Here is a 22,364-nt window from a genome sequence, read left to right as displayed (position 1 = left end):
GAACATATGACAGTAACTTTTACATTTTAAAATATGCAAAATAATATAAAAATTCTTTCATGGGTAGAAGTAATATAATTCATAATGATTACTTCTTGGATGATAAGGAGAGAAATGGGATCATGGAAAGCTACACAGAGGACTTAAATAAATTTTATTTGAAATATTTAAGCCAGGTGATAGGTACACATGTGGTCATTATATGCTATTCCATGCTTTCACATGTCTGGAGTATTAAATGAAAGTAATTTTTGGACAGAATTAAGCAATGAACAAACAGATTCTAAGACAAAATGATGATGACATTATTTATACCAGAGGGGATTATAAAGGAAAATATCAGATACCATGTTAGACCTGCATAATGCTTAGCATATATTAGACATGCAATAAATATTTTTCTTTCAAGGAATTCTTTAAATTCAAAAGAACAGCACGGGAGGGATATATAAATAGAGAGGCAACTGTGACTTGATAAAAGAAGGGAGCTAAGAAAAAGTATTCTCTGAGGTGACCATCCGCTTGAACCTCATATAATATTGACTTAAGTAATTCCTGATATGATGCCAACAGTCTTAAAAGCCTGTAATCTAGCCCCATTTTCCTCTCCTATAAGAAAGAGTGAGAAAATTTTCCCAACTTGAAAGCATGTTGAGTTGCTGCCCAAAAGCAGCAACAATATTTAAAGTAATTAGGTCTTCCTTTATTTTAATATACTTTATCTTACAATAAACTCTCTGGAATAAAAAAAAAAATAGAAAGACCTCTTAAAGAGGATTAAAAGTGATAAAACTTAAGTTTTTCAGATATTATGTTTTATCACATTACTGTATCTTAGAATTTAGTACAAAAGTTATTCTTTTCATATTCAGACTGTTTTATCTCTGTAAGAGAGTCTGACATATTTATTTGTCCTACTGAGTATGACTCATATCATTTATTGTGAAATATTTACCTTCTCCTAGCAGCAACTATCATACATTTTGTTGGATCTGTCTATTTTCAAATACCAAAGCATTGAAACAGTCAAATTTTTCAAATAGTATCTCTATGGTGGGAAATATTTTATTTATTTATTTTTTAATAAACACATTAAGCTGTTTTCATCCATTTAATATGAAATAATGTAATATCATTCTTTTATTTTTTTTCTTTATGTTTTCCTGTTGGCATTTGAAACATTACAGCTGATGTTTTATGGTACATTGTTGTGACAGATATTATTTTAAAGGCCTGTGTAATACAATCTTCTATCACTTATGGACTTTTTATTTTTACTATGGACCTTACTACTTCTCCATCTACAAAAGAAGCTGATCTTCTTTCTCCTTGAATCTAGGTGGAATGTTGTTATACCGTTAACTGATAAGAGTATAGCAGAAATGATATGTGATTTCTGATTCTAGGTCATACAGGCACTATGACTTCTGCCTGTTTCTTTCTTGTGGAACTTGCTTTTAGAATCTAGTCACTATAATGCAAGAAAGCCCATGCCATATTGTGAGATGAGGCAGGTTCTGGGCAAAGCTATCATCACCTGTCAGATATGTAAGAAAGCTTTAAAGATGACTCACGACCAAGCCATTATCTGATGACAACTGCATGAGAGGTCCCTAAGGAGAGCTGCCTGGCTAAGCAGAGTCAGTTCCCAAAGCCAAGAGGAAACTAATAATAAATGATTGTTGTTGGTACACCTTACCAACTTTGGGATACGTTTTTTTGTTTGTTTGTTTACTTTTGAGAGAGAGAGAGAGAGAGTGAGCAAGGGAGGTTCAGAGAGAGAGGGGGACACAGAATCTGAAGCAGGCTGCAGGCTCTGAGGTGTCAGCACAGAACCCGATGTGGGGTTCGAACTCACGAACCGCGAGATCCTGACCTGAGCCAAAGTCTGACGCTTAACTGACTGAGCCACCCAGGTGCCCCTTGGGATACATTTTAATGAATCTGTTATAGACAGATTAGGGGGATGCTGCTATAATAAAACCTAAATGTGGTATTCCTTTTGGGAAAGGATGATGAACAAAATCTGAAAATCCTTGAGGCTGTTAGTAGAAACCTAAAGAACCCTGAGCAATGTATCTTTGAAGGCTCACAGGAAAGCGAGGAAAATGAAAGTGAATGATGGAGAATAAAAGACTTATATAATGACAATAAATAAATAAATAAATAAATAAATAAATAAATAACACTATTTCCTGGAAAATATAAAAAATAGAAAATAAACCTAATGAATTCTATGATTTAGTTGAGATTTCCAAGTAAAATGTTGCATGATATGCTTAACATCTAGCTGCTGTCAATAAACTGAGGGGGGAAAAAAAAAAGCTTAAGAGGAATGATGTCACTGAGATGGACTCTTGGAGGATCCTGAATTCCCCACCTCCCATGGAGGCACCAAATCCACATCTATACACAGATCAGTTGTCTCTAAGAGAAACCCAGAAACTAATTGAGTGACTCCTACACATGAGGTGACTGAGACAACACAGATTCAATGCAATTCCTACCAAAATTCCAATGGCAGTTTTCACAGAAATAGAAAAATAAAATCCGAATATTTTACAAAACCAAAGAACCTGAAAGCTAAAGCAATCTTGAGAAAGGACAAAGCTAAAGACATCATCCTTCCTGCTTTCAAATAGTATTACAAAGCTACAGTAAAAGCCAAACAGTATGGTATGGGCATAAAAACAGATAATGAGCTATAAAAATACATTGATGGAACAGAATTGAGAGCCCAGAAATAATAAACCCATGCAAGTGTAGTGAATTAATTTTTGACAGAGGTGCCAAGAATATAGAATGGGGGAGAGGGGCTCCTGGGTGGCTCAGTTGGTTGAGTGGTTGAGCGGTTGAGCATCGGACTTCGGCTCCGGTCATGATCTTGCGGTCTGTAAGTTGAGCCTTGCGTTGGGCTACGTGCTGACAGCGCAGAGCCTGTAACCTGTTTCAGATTCTGTGTCTCCCCCTCTCTCTCTGACCCTCCCGCATTCATGCTCTGCCTCTCTCTGTCTTAAAAATAAATGTTAATAAAATTTTTTTTAAAAATAGAATGGGGAAAGGAAGATCTCTTTAATAAATGGTGTTGGGAAAACTGAATATCCATGTGCAAAAGAATGGAAATAGACCCCTGTGTTAATCATACACATAAATCAACTCAAAATGGACTAAAGACTTGAATGTAAGACCTGGAATAGTAAAAATTCTGTAAGAAAACATAGGGAATAATCTTCCTGACAACATCAGGGGAATGTAAGTCAAAACCCCAATGAGATATTATTTCACATTTATTAGGATGACTATCATCAAAAAGACAAAAGGCAACAAGCCTGGTGAGCATGTGAAGGAAAAAGGGAACCCTTGTACAGTGTTGTTGGAACTGGTATAGTCACCACCAAAACCAGTATGGAGATTCCTTTAGAAATTAATGCTTCTTATGTACATGAACCTGGTTTTGATGAGATCATGGTCTTTAAACTGATGCAGCAATGGGGTGAGATTTCGATATGCATCAGAGGGGATAACTGTATTTTTCGTGGTGCAGGAATGTGAACTCTTGTGGTCAGAAGAAGGATTGTGGCAGCTTTTATTTTCCAAAGAGGTTGTAACAATATCTCCCAGCCCACATGCACTACTGAAAAGGTGACCTTGCTATTGGAATAGTAGTATGTATATACCTAGTTTAACCTTCAATGTAATTATAGTCCAAAATACTATTTTCTAATATAAAGGAAAACAGCTTGAATATCTGTTTGCACACTTTGGTTCTACTCCTGGTCTGGTTTATACTTGCATCTCTGGCCTTAAATATCTTTACCTTTCCAGACCTAAATTTCTTCAAATGTGAAATGAAGGACTTGAATTTGGTCAGGGATATTTAAACTAGGGATTCTTGACTTGCAGTGAATTCCATTGCCATCACCACAGGAGTTGAGCTCCAGGGCTTGCACCTTATTTCAATCAGAGCATCTCTCCTTTTATCTGTTTTACACTTTGGACTTCTGAATAAATTTTCATTTGAAAAAAGAATTAACACAGCTAAAAAAAAAACTTGAAGGCTGCTGTCTTTGCTGATCTGTATTGCCTGTTTCAACTATAAAATTCTATAATTCTTTTGTTTTGCTAAATAAATCATCTGATCCAATTACTTCAAAATTATGCTTTCTCCTACTAACCTATTAAGGAAGGTTAAAGATGTCAATCCGTTTCCTGAAGAGGAGTAGTTGAAAGAGTGATTTGAGATAATTTGGGTTATCCAAAATTATTCTCTGATTTTACTGAGGACAAATGTGAATAACAGCTGTGGAAGGAAAGAAGAAAGGAAAGGAAGGAAGGAGGGAGGAAGGAGAAAATGAGGAAAGAAGGAAGAATTGAAATAATTTCCAAGCAATGAGGATTGTACAGTAATATTTTAAGGGTATTATTTCTCCCTATGAAATACTGATAAAATTACTTGATTTATTTGATCTTAATTGGTGTTTGGATTATTTAATTCTTAAGTCTCTTCCTGGTTCAGTAGAATGGATAAACTTCCATTAGACTGACTACTGAAAATAATGTCATATGGTATGTGTTTTTGAAGGTTTAAGGAAACTTGTCATGATAAAAAAAAAAAGTAAGAGATGTCAATAACCCAGTGAAAACTAGGATATGTTTTCTGAAAAGCAATAAGTAACAATGCATACTTTTACTTAGAATGAGTATGTAGCAGGGCGCCTGGGTGGCTCAGTCGGTTGAGCGTCCGACTTAGGCTCAGCTCATGATCTCCCAGTGTGTGAGTTCGAGCCCTGCATTGGGCTCTATGCTGACAGCTCGAGCCTGGAGCCTGCTTCGGATTCTGTGTCTCCCTCTCTCTCTGCCCCTTCCCTGCTCATGCTCTGTCTCTCTCTCTCTCAAAAATAAATAAAAACATTAAAAAAAATTAGAGTATGTAGCAAACTCTTACTTTTAATTATTTTACACATATACCAAAATCAATAAAATGAATCTTCCAAAGCAAAACACAAATTTTGTAGCATCTTCTACCATTTGCATTCTTTAGCCAGTTTGACAATGGGTAGTAGTCTTCTCTCCTTGCTTTAAGGAGTAATGGGCAATGATAGTAGCTGAGCTTATAACTCAAGATGTGTGCGTTATGGATACAGTTTTTGTTTTGTCTTGCTTTTGCTGTTGTATCTTTAGTGCCAAGGACACTACATATCTGACACATAATACATGCTTAATGAATATTTGTAGAGTAAATAATAATAAACAATAACAATATTTATTTAGCCCTAATTGTGTGTCAGGTAATATCCTAACTGATACACATAGACACATAGACAGTCGAATCTTACCAACAACCATGTTAGGTAGGTAGTATTAACAATCCTCACTTAATTTAATGTAACGTTTTCTTCATTTCTGGATAAAAAGGCAGAGAAATGAAATAACTTACCAAGGTCACAGAGCTAGAAAACAAAAGAGCGATTTTTTATTTTATTTTATTTTATTTTATTCCAAAGCACTCTGTTCTAGAGTGCTGTAACACTGTACTATCTTGTCTCTATGAGTGAAACAAAACCTTTTCGTCATAAAATATATTGACAAATTGATTGTAATTTGGTTCATAAAGAGTGAGGAACACTAAATATAAAATAAATAAGCCCTGGGGTATAGGGTGGGGGAAATATTGACCTCCAGACCACCATATTTTCAAGATATGCAGTGTTCAATATCCTCAAAGCATCTCAAGTAAGTAAGTAAATAAATAAATAAATAATAAACAAATAAATACATACCATGCAGAAACCTAATAGTATAATCAGGACACAAAGAAACCTATGGACAGAAGAACTCCTAAGGGAACTGTAGAGCAGATGACATTTGCCTTTTCTTCTCTAATCACCTACTAGTCCTCAGGTAGCTTTCAAAGCTTTTACATTTGACAGAAGACCTATCACTCCTATCTATTCAGATCCTAAGACAATGACAAAATCCACCTTCAAGTTATGGCCAATTAAATTAATTATTTCATATGCCCAAGAACAATTTAATTAAAAAAAATAAATATAAACAAGGTAAGGACAGAGAGCTCAAGGAAACTGTTACTAGTGGAAGTATTTCTGACACCGTCACACTGTCATTGGGGCATATATACATCAGGGCCTTTCAAATATGCCTCACATCACATCTTGCTGGCACTTATTGATTTTTCCCTATTTTCAAAGAAGACCTTTCTCTATGGTTCACAAGATGTCAATGATCAGTCATATTGATTTTGTTGTTGTTGTTGTTAAGAAGATCATATTGTATGCAGCTCAGTCTACTTTATTCTAACTTTCTGTTTACAAAAAGAATCAAGGATTTATTAATGGTCTTCAAATACCATGTTCTATCTAAAGCATGACCAAAATATGACTTCCCTAAAATGATATTAGGCCACTTAATGTTTTTTCTAAATACCACCACTAGTGGTTGTTTAAGTAAAAATTGAAATTTTTTATTGTACAGTAGTGGACCCCTAGAAAGGGAAAAAAACAAACAAACACAATGTCTCATATATGTATATGTATTGTTGCCCAACAGTCAGAGGCCCTGAGTGAAATAAAAGTAATTTATAAACTAAACCAAACTTCAACATAAGAGAAGGTGAGAAAATAAAATACTATATTTAAGTCTACTCTAAAATATAGTATGTTATTAAAGAAATGTCATTAACAGTAGACAAGATAACATTTTCTCTCTCTGCAATACATAGGCTTATGGTTAGTTAAATTCTTTTACACCTTGTAGAATAGGCCATTTGGCTTCATCTGAATGGAATCTGTAATGTTCCACTTGCATTCACAGTTCTTAGTTATTTACCTCACAAAGAATGTTATTTAATATAAAGCTTGATGTCTGCATGTCCTTCTGAACTATGGTAATAGTTCCAAATTAAATTGCAGCATATTGCCCTACAATAGAAGTTTTCATTAAAGAATCTCAAATTCGTCACCAATAACAATTAAGTAGAAATACCAAATACGCTCTGAGAGGGCTTGGTGGGTATTTCCAACTGCTGCACTTCAGTGGGAGGAAATTAAATGGCTGCCAGAGGCTGTTCTATGACTCTATTGGGAAGATAGATTAAGAACCCAAACATTCTAGTCTTCATCCATATTGAGGGGAAAAAAATCAAAACAAAACAATGGGGCAGAAGAAAAGCCTCAGGGAACATGTCTAAAACTAATGGAAATACATGTGAAAAATAATAATTGAGGCACATACTGTTTCTCTTTTTAGATGAGGCCAAGGTGCCATTTTTTAGGTAGCATGCTGAGAAATTAAAGTAAGAGTTTATGTGTTTGTAAATGGATAATCCTTTTCATTCTCACTTAGGCATTGTTTTATATGACAAGGGGAGAATGACATAAAGGCACACAGGTGAGGATATTCACAAGAAGAATTTGTTCTGTAGGTATGTACACATATAATGGCTATGAATTTTGTCCCTCAATCTCAGGTGTGCAAGAGATGACACATTTATTTATTTTCTTTAAATCAAAGTAGCTCCAACTATAAGCCTGTTTCCTGCTACAATAGAGGAAAATTTCTTCTTGGGAATTACCTGAAGAACTAGTTCCTTCCTTATATTGCCCCCAAACCAAAGAGGCCTAAGTAGTGTTTGACAAAAGAAAGAAGGGGGGGGGCACCTGGATGGGGTCAGTCAGTTGAGCATCTGACTCTTGGTTTTGGCTCAGGTCATGATCTCACAGTTCATGGGTTCTAGCCCTGTGTCAGGCTCCATGCTGGCAGTGTGAAGCCTGCTTAGGATTCTCTCTCCCTCTCTCTCTCTGCCCCTCCCCCTCCTCTCTCTCTCTCTCTCTGTCTCTCTCTCTCATTCAAAAAAATAAATAAACTTTTTAAAAAATTAGAAAAAAAAAGGAAGAAGGGGCTCTAGTCTTCAGTCATCATGGTCACCACTGAACAATACACTGTCTGAGCCAAGATAGGTCCTAGATAGTCAACAACTGGACTGTTCCTATTTTCTGCTCCAGGTACAGACATCTTTGCTGGGTTTGTGTACCTAGGTCTGCCTACAGCCGTGCCATTTTCCTCTGAGCTCCAATCACCTCTCTGGGGCTCCTACAGAGAAATGGAACCCCCACTAAGCAACTTCTAGGGCCTTAGTCTCTTTTCTAGGCTCAGGGAGTTTTCAGTTCACTCTCTCTTGAATCAAATGGCTCACCTCTCCCTCATTACTGACAGGAAGGCAGGATGCCTCTGAGTATCGTCTGTTTCTTTTTTAATTTTTTATATGTTTATTTACTTATTTTGAGAGGGAGAAAAAGGCAGAGAGAGAGGGAGAGAAAGAGTCCCAAGCAGGCTTCACACTGTCAGCACATAGCCTGATGCAGAGCTTCAACTAACAAACTGAAATCATGACCTGAGCCAAAATCAAGAGCTAGTCACTTAACCAACTGAGCCACACAGCCACCCCTGAGTGTCTTCTGTTTTTGATCCCTGAATAACAGCTTTCACCTGAGACAGGAAAATCTAAATGTCTGGGCACCTGTGTTGGATTGAGGGTATGAGGGTAAGGAGAGAGGCTGGAAAGAATACTGAGGGCAGAAAAAAAGAAGACATTAATATGCCAATAATTGAATCTTTTAAATAGGCATGCATAATGCATCTGCCTTCTAAGCATATGTAGTGTTTGCATAACCATGTAGATTTTTTCTTGGAGGGAACATTATGCAAGTGAACTATATTCCACAAGATTGTCCCACTTTGCTCAGATACAGAAAAAGTGTCAAACTATTCACATCAGCAGTGTGATACTATTGAATCACTAACAAAGGCTCATTACTAAGTCATTCAAAACTCTGTGGACAGGAGTGCATCTGATATATCCTCCTTTTTCAATGTCATGAGGAACTAAAGCATTTAGTTTCTATGAAGTTTGGATGGTCTCACCTATAAAGCAACAATAAAATAGTTTTCAACAGATTAACCTAAAGATATCCTGATTTAATCTCTGCATTCCAATACATTAAAGTTAAGGGATAAAGGGAGATTGGCCAGCTGCAGACAGTAACACTGTGATCAGGACATTTCTCCAAAATTATTTCAGGTTTTACTTCAGAGGTCTTGAATTTCATAAAGCTTGGAAATAGAGGGGTCTGAACTGAATTACAACTTATGAAATCTTTTTTGCCTCTATTTGCTTATCAGTGAAATGGAGAAAAATAGTAGATAGATCACAGGATTATTGTGAGGATCAAATGTGTTAATACATACAAAGTATTTAAAACAGACCTAGGTCAAAATGGTATTCAATAAATCTTTGTTTTTTTTATTAATTTTATTGTTATATTTGTCACAATTGTCTTAATATATATGGTGAGGATAGTGAGATTAATTTATATGTTGGGCATGCTAGGTGAGAATGCATGCGGTATCTCAGGTTAGATACCCTAACATGAAAGACCTGGAGAGCATGTCTTACCATTGAGCATATAAAGTAGCAACATGACATAATGGGTTACAGTGAGACATAAATTTGTTCTTACATAGATGAGCCTCCTTTTGTATTCAAAATATCCAAGCACAATACTCAAATACAACTCAGTCTATTGTTTCCAATTGAATTGAGAATTCTGGATAGTAGATAAGAAAAAACTGAACATTAACCAATGGAAGATTGAGACTATTTCTTTTAGAGCAGAATCAGATTAAAGAAGGTATTAAATATTAGGTCAAAATTGTAAGGTAACCTGGCAGATGTGCAGAAAATTGTTTTGCTCCATTTCAGCTGCTGGAAGAATAAAGAGTAGAAATTCTATGTTGCACTTCACTCCTGTCTCCATAGTACTTACACTCTTATAACTTCTAGACCTGGGGTTGACCAGCTTGTTAACTAAAGAGTCAGATAGTAAACATTTTCAGCTCTGCCAGTTGAACCAACTTTGAACTCAACTCTGCCAATGTAGCACAAAAACCTCTATAGACAATATGCAAATGAATGCATTTAGCTGTGGCACAATAAAACTCCATTTATAGACACTGAAATTTGAATTTCTTATTGTCATCTGTCACAAATATTATTTTTCTTTTGATTTATTTCAACCTATTAAATAGTAGAAGCTAACTGGCAACTGCTGCACTAGACCATGGACTATTTATATGATAAGAAACTTGGTTACAGTTTGTAAGCAAGCAAAATCTGTTATGTGGGAGAAGCCATGAAATAAATACTTCTCAGGAAGTTCTCAATGAAGCAGTTGTACTTGAAGATCCCTCTTCAAAACAGTCTGTTCTCTTTAATTTGCTGAAAATCAGCATAAAGAAGCTCAATTGTTTAGCAGACTCTAAATTCATGGTGACACAAACATTTGTATTAAGAAAGTCAACTGCCTAATCAAGCAATTTTTCCACCTTGCTCTCATTAACTGGCCTTCTAAATGACAGGGTTTCCTATTCTGAGTGTTCATTTAACATCTGAAAATTGATTGCTCATTATTGTGATTAACACATTATTATAAGTAAATGATGCATCAGTGTGTTGGCAATCTGAACAGTTTCTGAGCAGATGGAAGATAAATATAGGTGATGTATCTTTTTTTTTTTTCATTTTAAGCTTCTGACTTACCTAATACAGTCTAAATTGACTAGCTTTCACATTGCAGTTTGTAATTTCACCTTGGGTATAGCCAATTTAAAATACTGACATTACAATATTTTTGCATAGACTTTAAGAGAAAATTAAAAAAAAAAGATCATGAGAAATACATCCATTCAGACCAAGGATAATTACTATAGCTCTACTGGGCATGCACCTATGTAAGTGAGTGATGTGCAACTTGGTCATTAACATTATGCCGTTATATAAAAGGCCAGGAACACAGACTATTTGCATGTGGAATGTTAAACATCTCATGGTTCCTAAGAACATAGTCAAAACTTGATCATAGTCCATACTCTTGCAAATGAGGCCAATTAAAAATCACACACACACACACACACAGAACAAGTTATACATAGGACTTACTATACCTAAATTCCACGATTTGATGAAAATTGCAAAGTTCATACTACAGTCTAGTGAATAGACACCTTTCATACATGGATCTGAAGATTTCAGCAGTTGAACTCAATTCTATGTATGAATAATTTCATTCTTTAACTTAGAAGTTTACTTATCTAAGAATTTAATACTCTTCAAAATATCAATCCCTGATTAAAAAAAATTAAATTGTCAACAATGTGTCTTGTCACCTCAATTATTATTACGAATAGTCAAGATTTTATTTGGTTTCTTTTGTGCTCATGGGATTCTGTGCCTGTCACATTATTTAACTGGCACTATGTTTGAAAAAGAAAGCAAAGAGAATTCCTACTATGTGAAAAATATAGACCTGAGAATTTTGCATTTTATTTCATTAAATCCTTATAGCCACCGTTTAGGGTAAGTACTTTTAGCCCTACTTCATATATCAAAAAGAAACTATTTCAATACCTGGCTAAAATTTACCAAAAACAATGGCAGGGTTGGAAGTGAAGCTCAGCACTGTTTGTCCTCTGAGCCTGTAAGCTCTGTGGGAACAGGGACCATCTCTGTCTTTGTCTTGCTCTGTGACCAAAGTAAATTACCGTAAATATTTGTTAAATGGTGAATGAATATATATCTCTCTTTCTATATGCCACAATGTTTCCCCCCAAAAAGACCTAAAACATATCCCTCTTTAAAAAGTATGGTTTCAAAATAGATGGCATGTTATAGTTTATCTGCTAGGTTGAGCTTCTTAATCAAGTGTGGCTTGGTGAGACTTAGGGAAATACAGGTACCTGTAGGACAAAAAAGATAGTAAAACTCATGTTTCTTCACTTAGAAAATCATATGTAATTTTGTTTCCAACATAGCAATGACCTTTTGATTATAATAACATAAACATGTAATGTGTTTTCAATGTTTACTATATGTTGGAGCTCTGTAAAATACCTTATGTTCATTTATGTGAATTGCATACTTTCAGTTTGTGTTAAAATTTTGGCTGTAACATAATTTCTTTTTGTCTTTTGGAATTATACCTTTTTTGCACTTTTTTTGTGAAGAATGCAGAAACTAGGTCCTTCTGAGATTATGAATCCCTCTTGCTCTTCTGCTTGTTTCCGTAGTCACTCTTGTATCACAGAAAAGAAACTTTTTGGATGCCTGTTAATTCCACTCATTGTATTGTTCTCTTCATGTACCAGACTGTGCAGTTAAGTCATTCTGGTCAGCAATGACTTCAGTGACATTTCATTTAACATCTCTATACCTTCTTCCTGATACACTGGCATTTATCATTATCTTTTGTTTATAATACTGCCACGTGTTTATCATCCATGTGGTAGGACTCAGAACCAACCATATTAATTTGGCAAGTAAAATTGTCTTTAGCATTGTATGAAATGTGGCGCTGATATTCCAACATATCAGTTCATTTTGGCTTCTCTTAATTCAATTATTATAACAGAAAAGTAAGAAATATGATCTGTTTGTTTAATCTTTGCAAGAAAAAAATAGTTCTTAATATTGGTAAAGTGCACCATGTATATAAGTACAGGTCAGTTTTGGGGGCCATCAAAAAGAGTTATGTTAGTGGCGCCTGGGTGGCTCATTTGGTTAAGCGTCCAACTCTGGATTTCAACTCAGATCATAATGTCATGGTTCATGAGTTCGAGCCCCACATTGGGCTCTGCTCTGACAGTGCAGAGCCTGCTTGAGATTCTCTCTCTCTCTCTGCCCCTTCTGTACACGTGTGTTCTCTCTGTCTCTCTTTGTCTCTCTCTCAAAATAATAAACTTAGAAAAATTATTTTATTAGCATGTTAGGTTATTGCTTTACAAAGAAATTCAAGTGATCTATAGCATAGACTTAAAGATTTTTTATAAAATTAAAAAGGAAACTAAAGCAAAAAAAAACACAATACATGAAATCATAAGAAATATTAGGTAATATTTTTTAGTTTTATTTCTTTCTGACCAGTATTTGACAATCTTCACTCAGCAGTCACTCTTCTTTTGAATCGTCCATTCTTTCTGAAATAACTCTACCCATTGTCCAACAGGTTCTGATGTTAAAGTGTTACTGGGACCATCTAACTTCTATCACAAAAAATATTTGAGCTCTCACTCTACACTGGATATTTGGAGCTATTTTCTCCCTCTATCTCTGTCATCATTTGTTCTTTACTGGTACCCTATCTTTTCCTCTGTTAGATTCCTTGTAACCACCCTAGAAAAGCACCTTGCAACAACTCTACTTGCTTTTTAACCTACCTAGAAATAAAAATTGACAACCAGGTTGAGGAGTTTTCTCTGTTCCATAGATTGATTGATTGATTGATTGATTGATTGATTTGAAAGAGAGAGAGAGAGCAGGGGAGGGGGCATAGGGAAAGAGAGATAATTTTAAGCATGTTCCACAGTGCAGAGCCTGAGGTGGGGCTCTATATCCCACGACACTGGGATTGTGACCCTGGGATCATGACCTGAGCCAAAACCAAGTGTCTGATGCTCAACCTACTCAGCCACTCAGGTTCCCCACATAGTTTTAATATTTTTAACATGCTACACCCAAGACAAATCAATGAACCGCAACGTGAAGCCAAAATATGTGAGGTTGATTACATAACATCAGTAGGCTACAATGAAAAAGGTTTCCAATCTTAACTTTCTCATTGTTCATGTACCCCTTGATCTTTGGCAAGGGTGCTCATTTCACTGTTGAAGAGTGATACTCCAGCAGGTTATAGCTAGACTTTGCGATTGACCAAAGCAATGGTCATTTGACCTCTTTCCTTCACCTTACTGTACTTTATTCAAGCTAGTTTATGATGTCCTGGTAAGCCTTTCTGTGCATCTTTCGAAAAATATCCATCGTTTAGAGAACTAAACAAAGACAAGAATGCTCAACAGGTTTATGTTGAATGCCTTTATCTAATGTAACTGGTGTCATTATCAGAAAGGGAAAAGAGACACACACAAAGAGAAAGCCACATAACAGTGGAGGCAGGGATTAGAACATTAAGGATTGCCAGCAACACAAGAAGCTAAGAGAAAGGCATGAGATGGATTCTAGAGTCTTCAGGATTGATTTTAGACTTCTAGCCTCCAAAACAGTGAGAAAATAAAATTATTTTGCTTTAAGTAACTTTGTTATTACAATCCTAAGAACCTAAGGCAGCACAAGGCAGAACTGAGAGTACTGGAAAGAGATTAAGCTAAAATGCTTGCAATGACTGAAGCTATTCTAATTTTGTCAAACAACATTTTTCCTATAGTAAGTTTAAGAGTTTGTAGCTACTACTGCATTTATTTGTTTGTTTTCTTACTTGCAACCAAAAGTATCCCAAATACTACATTTCTTTTCTTGTCAAGCAAGAGGTTCAAGCACTCTAGGGAGTAGAGCTGTCTGATTGACTTGCCCAATGCTTTTGAAAGTACAGACCTAGCCCGAATGCCTAGATATCACACCCCCATGCTATTGGTCAGGGTTATCTAGAGGAAAAAAAACAATAGAAGATATAAATATATGAATGTATAATACACACACACACACACACACACACACACACACACACACACGAGGAGACTTATTATAGGAATTGGCTTACCTGGTTAGGAAAGCCAAGAAGTCCCATCATCTGCCTTCTACAAGTTGGATAGCTAGCAATGTTGGTTATGTGATTTTTTTCTGAGCCTAAAAGCCTGAAAATCAAGAGGGAGTCAATGGTGTAAGTCCCCGTCCAATTTCAAAGGGCATGAGAACCAAGAACACCTGAAGTCCAAAGCCAGGAGAAGATGGATGTCCCATCTGAAACAAAGAGAGTGAATTCATCCTTTCTCCTATCTTTTTGTCCCTTCAGTCCCTCAAGGGATTACTGAGTCCTACTTACATCAGTTAGAGTGATATTCTTTATTTGGTCTACTAATTCAAATTTTAATCTCTTAATAGACACCATCACAGACACACTGAGAAATGACATTTTACCAGCTATCTGGGTATCCCTTAGTCCAGTCAAATTTAAACATAAAAACAACATCCACTTTATGTGTCTACAACTTAGTATCAAACATAGTAGAGGAGGACTAAAGGCAATTTGAAGAATAAAAGATTATTTGTTGCCTTCTACCATATATTTACATTACCAAAGTGAACAAAAACAAGATTGTTTGTGGATTTTTAATGATGTAGGAAGGAAAGTATGTATGTTTTCTGGAGATAGGTAGATAGATAGATATTTTGTAATGAATTCATAAAGTCAAAATCACTTTAAAATAATAGTTGATTGGGCATTGGGTGGCTCAGTCAGTTAAGTGACCGATTGGGGCTCAGGTCATTATCTCACCGATGCGTGAGTTTGAGACCAGAGTCAGACTATGTGCTGACAGTTCAGAGCCTGGAGCCTGCATCAGATTCTGTGTCTCCCTCTCTCTCTCTCTCTGCACTCCACCCCCCCGCCCGGCGCACTCCCCCTCCCCCGCCCCACCGTTCATGCTCGGTCTCTCTCTGTGTCTCAAAACTGAATAAACATTTAAAAACAAATTTTCAAATAAAAGAAAATAAAATGGTGGTTAATTACATTGTACTAGAATGAATTTTTTCATGTTTATAAATTCTATAGTGTATATGAATGAGAATCATAGATACTTAGACTAAAGCATAGAACATTTTCTTAATCTTCTTCTTTACATAATATACACTCAAAATTGAATAGAAAAAATATTCTTCCTAGTAGGAAATTATAGTCTATTTCAAAGGATTGTTATTACTATTTTGCTATCTTAAGCAGCACTTGAAAATTGCTACTGTCACTCACTAACTCATTCATTTACTCATTACCAAAAAAATAAATAAATAAATAAAATAGAAGGTTTGAGCTAAGTAAAACAAGTTCACAAATGAATAAATACTAATCCCTCTAGGTTAATGGATATTTCCACAAAACATCTGTAACAGAATGTAAAAGCCCCTCACCCACCCGCCTTGTCTCCACTCTCTCAAATCCAATCCTCTATAATGGGATTTACCTTCCCAATCACTCTGGCCAATTATGATTAATTTATAAAGTTACAGGGCCTTATTAATCATTATAATCACACTCAACTTAGATCCATAAGAATGTAATTTAATGTAAAAATGCAGTTTGGTCAAGAAATTGAATTGAAAATGAATCCCAACTGAATGGTGAATTAGTTTTAGTTGCAAACTGTAGAGAACAAATTGATTTAAACAACAACAGCAACAACAGCCCACCGCTTTAATGCTGAATGTTGTATAACTGGTTAAAGCATGGAACATTCTTTTATGTCATGTTGATGCACCCTAGGATGCAAAGGGGGTTCTGCAGGAACAGCCAAGAGGGTCTTTGGCCTCTTGCAGATAGAAATCAAACACAAACTGAGAGGAAGTAAGGGCAGAGTTTGTTGAAAGCCTAAGTGATAGAGTATAACAGATGGAATGTCTGAGAAACTCCGAAAGGAAAGGGGAAAGAATCTCATCTTTGCTTGGAGGCTGGGGTTTTTATTGAGGACAGTGGTCTGGTGGATGTGTCCTTTCAGCCTCTAGGAACTGGTCCAAACAAAATGAGTGCTCAGGTGTCCTTCATAAGTCACTTGTGCCCTAGAGCCAGGAGTTCTTGGCATGGAGGTGTCCAGAGTCAGTGGTCCTTGGAAACACACGTGATGACCTTGCCTGGTCACTCCTTAGATGTTACCTATTGTGCTAGAAGACTGAAGAGAAATTATTAACTCTTTGAACTTTAGAAGAAAGACTTGCATTAAGGCATGTATAAAGTGGAGGTGCAGGTCCTAACAAAAATAAAGGCAGCAAAAAAGCAGTCTTTCATGGGATCCTTAGTTTCCTAGTCTCTATGTTAGAGGACCAAAAAAAGCATTTAAATGCCCTTGCCCTCCATGTGCTGTGAAGAATTTAGTAAGGTTCAGGGACCAGGAGAAAGATACATGTTTTTCCCCTTCTTCAATATTTTAAATGTGTGCAAGATACTAATTATAACAATTTTAAGACTACTAATTATTATCAGCTCTGCTATTACCTTTCACCCCTAGATTATAAAAAAATAGAAAGTATATACTTATTTTAGTTTATCTTATTTTATTTTAACTATGTTAATTGCCAAAGTGAATGACAAAAAATGTATTTTTTTAGTTGACTATCATCCCTAATTGATACTTGAAGCCAAATAATCCTAAATAATTACTAATCTAATGTTGAATAAAATGTCAGTTATCCTATAGAGTGGATAAGGTAAGGATTTCAAAACAAAAGCATCACCTTATAGTAGAGATATTTCCACTTCTAACTAAGTAGAACTGGCTAACTCAGAGAAACTGGGATGAACTAAAAGCTCATAGATGTATAATTTGCTTCAAAGAGTGCTCATCAAAAGAGAGACGCTAAACAAACTAAACTCTCTGCACTCCTGTTACCCAAAACTGGGTTCACCTCTTGGGGAATGTCAAGCCAAAAGACACTACAAGGGGCACCTGGGTGGTTCAGTCGGTTGAGTGTCTGACCCTTAGTTTGCTCAGGTCTGATCTCATGGTTGTAAGATCGAACCCTACATTGGGCTCCGGGCTGAGCATAGAGCTTGCTTAAGATTCTCTCCCTCTCCTTCTACCCCTCTCCCAGCTCACACTCTCTCTCTAAAATATAAATAAATAAGTAATAATAATAATAAAATTTTTAAAAGGCCACTTCTAAGCCAAACAATAGGAAAAGGAAGGGTTTTATTTGCAACCAATAAAGAACACTGGGGAACTTTTCCAAAACAGCATCCCCCCAAACAACAAAATTGGGAAAGTTTTAAGCTAAGGGTACATACATATTTATGAAGAGGCTTGTGCAATGGGGGATACAGCATGGAATTGGGGCAAGAGTCATCTTAACATGATCAACTCCAGGTCTAAATCACAAAGGTCAGCAATGGTTAGCATCATCAATTCTCTGGCTTTCCTTGGTTCAGTATCTGAGCATTCAAAGGGGTTTAGATCCTACTATGGTAACTCAAGAATGTATGTCAGGTCAGTCCTTACTTTTGAGTGTGTTTTGGCTATCACCTGGCCAGATAGTGGCTATTTGTTCTTAGCCTCCTAAGAGAGGCTAAGAGATAGCTGGGGGCCTAAAATGACTTTTCTTATGTCACGAGAGCCAAATCTTTCTTTTTTCGGGGGACCTCTACCTCTTTCTGCTTGCAGTATTTGATCTCAATGTTATTATGAAGATTAAATCAAATTAAAGTAAACATCTTGGACTATTTTGAAGGGTGTCTTAGCTTGGGCTGCTATAACCAAAACACCAGAGTGAGCAGCTTAAACAACAGAAATTTATTTCTCACAGTTCTAGAGGCTGGGAAGTCCAAGATTAAGGGGCCAGCGTTGTCAGGTTTTTGTGAGGGCTCTTTTTCTGGTTTGCAGATGGCTATCTTCTTTCTGTGTCCTAAGGCAGAGAGAATGAGAGAAAGAGAGAGAGAGAGAGAGAGAGAGAGAGAGAGAGAGAGAGAGAGAGAGGAACTCTAGTCTCTTTTCTCATAAAGACAATAAACTCATCAAGGAGATTCCACTCATATGATCTCTTCTAAACCTAATTACCTCAGGCCCCACCTCCTAATACCATCCCATTTGGGTTAAGGTTTCAACATGAATGTGAAGGCAGTACATAATAAAGGAGAAAGGCATTCATAAATATGAATTTTTAAGGGATCTGTAACAAAGGACAAATCCAACCATCTGATGTAGGCATCCTCCCTGAGGACAGGGCCTGGTCTATTTTAATTGTCTAATGTAAAACTATTACTTTTACTAATGTAAAACTATTACACAAATGATCAATAAATAGTTGTTTAATGAACAAATGAATACATCAGCAGGCTAGTCAGTGAAATGATCTAATTGCTTATTTGCAATTTTTCTTATTTTAAACATCAGTCAGTGGACTGACCTTATCTTGTAATGGCAAACCAACTCCACCTCCCCATTCTGCAGCCCACATTTTTTCCCTTTATTCCATTTATTCCATAATTCAGTCTTAATAATGGCACCCGTGTTTAAATATATTGTTGTTTCCTTTTTTTAAATTTTTTTTTTGAGAGAGAGAGAGAGACAAGGTTCCTTTTGCAGGGGGGAGGGGGGGTGGGCAGAGAGAGAGGGAGATGTAGAATCTGAAGCAGGCTCCAGACTCTGAGCTATCAGCACAGAACCTGATATGAGGCTCAAACCCATAAACCATGAGATCATGACCTGAGCCCAAGTCTTCCACTTAACTGACTGAGCCACTCAGGTGCCCCCAAATATATTGCTGATTCTTAAATCAGCAGTGTCTTCTACTTATGCTTATATTATTGATTTTATGAAAAATGATTTTAAAAGTCCACAATGAGACATACAAACTTTCTTAGAAGGCTTATCAAAAAAATAATCTTTTTGCCAGACCCTAAAGTTGTGAATTTTCACAGACTACAGAGCTGAACTAAGATACTTGAGAGAGAGAGAGACATCTTTTTCCAACATTCCTACTATTCACTGCACATTCAGTTTTTCCTTGACAAAGATGGGACCGTAACTCCAGGTACTAAAATTTAGGTTAAAAAGATCTCCACAAAAAAACATGTTTCTGAGATTTTTTGTGCCAGGCTTCGAAGTAGCCCATGTGTGCATTGCATATAACCAGAATTTCTCCTGTCTCAACCAGATTGGCAGCATGATAGGTTAAAAAGTTATTCTCTCCAATTAACTTATAACTATTTATAAATAAGACTAAAGAAGCCTACTATGATATGTCTAAAAAGGACGCAGAAACTGATTTTTACTGAATGCTTAATGTATGCTATGAAACTGCAAGGTGTCTATCTATCTATCTATCTATCTATCTATCTATCTATCTATCAAGATACCTACTATGTGCCAGGCACTGGTGATATGGCAGCAAACAAAACAGACAAATATCGATGCCATTTTTTACTTAATTCTCATATTAATCATGCAAAATTTTATTATATTTTCCCTCATTACAGGTGAGAAAAGAAGACCCTAAGTATTTAATGACTTGCCTATATCTTGAAATGGGTATAGCCAGGATTTGAGCCTAGGTCTACTTAAGTCTAATTCCTCTAGTGTTGTTACTACCTTTATGCTAACTCCTCAAATATTTTATTTTTAAGTGTTTAAATAACAGTCCTTTGATTAAAAGAGAGAGAGAGAGAGAGAGGGAGAGAAAGTTTTGGAGCTGAATTATCTTATATTAAATTAAAAACTACATTATCTTTAATTGCCAAAAAATGTTTTCTACAAGATAATGTTCCACCTGACTTACTGTGAAACAAATATAATTTTGTGAAGAGAGGTGAACATTTGAATGCAAATAAAATTAGTGTTTTTTAATAAAATGTTGAGATTGTATGAGAATTTGTGCAGCTATCCATCCAGCAAAAATAGATTTTTAGAAGTTAAGAAAATATGGAGGAAAGAAACACAAATGTGGCACCAAGAGGAGGAAGGAGTTACATTAGTATGCAACATATTTTTTTAAACGTTTATTTATTTTTGAGACAGAGAGAGACAGAGCATGAATGGGGGAGGGTCAGAGAGAGAGGGAGACACAGAATCTGAAACAGGCTCCAGGCTCTGAGCTGTCAGCACAGAGCCCGACGCGGGGCTCGAACTCACGGACGGCAAGATCATGACCTGAGCCGAAGTCGGCTGCTTAACCAACTGAGCCACCCAGGCGCCCCAGTATGCAACATATTTAACATAGTGGTACTATACCAGTGGTACATATCAAGTTTGATTAAGCATGTCCTAGTTACCAAAGCAATGAGAGGAAGTCTATCGTAAATAAATTCTCCTTGCCCAGAATTTTGTTAAATGACTTGTTCAGTGCAAGCTTTACTAAATATCATGGGTTAGCAAACATTTTTCTTTTTTTTTTCTGTAAAGCGCCAGATAGTAAATAATTTAGACTTTGTAAACCATATAATCTCTGTAGCAACTACTTAGCCCAGGCACTATAGCATGAAAACAGCCATAGACAATATAGAAATAAATAGACATGACTGCATTACAATAAAATTTTATTTATAAAAACAAGCAACAGGCTGAATTTGGCTCCGTGGCTATAGTTTGCACTGAACCATCACAAATAGGCCACCATGTAGTAGTGTAAGAGATTGGTTCCTAATGAATTTTTCTATACGAAAAATAATACTTTCACACTTTTGTATCTTATGTCTCCTCAATCTAATCTAATAGCATAGTTTGTATAAATAATTCTGTTAAAGTCCAGAGGAATCTATTCCAGGTACATCCTTATCTGATGACCTGATCCAAGAAATAGCTATGAAAGAGGATGGATCCTCAGCTCTTAAGGCAGTCTTTTAAAAATGTATCTTAAGGCAGCAAAACTGTTAAGAAGAATTAGGTTTCTGAGATCAGGTTATAATTTTCATCACAGAATTTAAATAGAAATATTCTGTATGGTCTATATTGTTGATTCTCTGCTACAAGAAACAAGTTTGCAAAAATGAATGGATTCTGATGCAAAAGGATTGAGGAGTGGTGATTATCTGGAAGTAGAATGCTTCTTACAGGCTTAGGAAAATCTTGCAATGCTAACAGAGTAACTTTAAGCCTGTGAACTTACATATCAAAAAGAACGTTGGGGCAGCTGGGTGGCTCAGTCAGATAAGCCTTCGACTTTGGCAGTTCATGAGTTTGAGCCCCGCGTCAGGCTCTGTGTTAACAACTCAGAGCCTGGAGCCTGCTTTGGATTCTGTGTTTCCCTCTCTCTGCCCCTCCCCTGCTCACGCTCTGTCTCTGTCTCTCAAAAAAAAAGTAAACATTAAAAAAATTAAAAAAACCAAAGAACGTTGTTCTGCATATAGTCAACGAACAGTTGCCAAAACCAAAAGGTAAATAGTCTGGCTTGCTCTCATATTTATAATTTTTGCTACTGATTGCTATCCTAGTTCTGGACAAAACTAACCAATAACATATATTTTTTGGCTACACATTAAAACAATTTTTTTTGGATCATTGATATACTTTACATTTGCACATTAAAATGGTGGATTTTTTTTTATATCCACTTAACCTAATGTCTAACTGTGCACATTTGCTTAGGAATTAGCCAAAGATATAGGTACTTATTGGGGTGTTGGAATAAAGCAAATATAAATGGTCCATACAAGAACTGAACTCATGACTATCGTATTACAAGAAGCATGAACATCTATTTCAGCTAATAGACAAACTCTGATAATCCTTACCTAACCTTGGAAGCTATTCCAAGATCGATATTATAGGTTAGTTCAATTTATAGAAAGGAAGGAAGTAGGGAA

This window comes from Felis catus, chromosome A3 (assembly GCF_018350175.1).
Source record: "Felis catus isolate Fca126 chromosome A3, F.catus_Fca126_mat1.0, whole genome shotgun sequence".
NCBI lineage: Eukaryota > Metazoa > Chordata > Mammalia > Carnivora > Felidae > Felis > Felis catus.
This window is presented reverse-complemented; position numbering follows the sequence as displayed.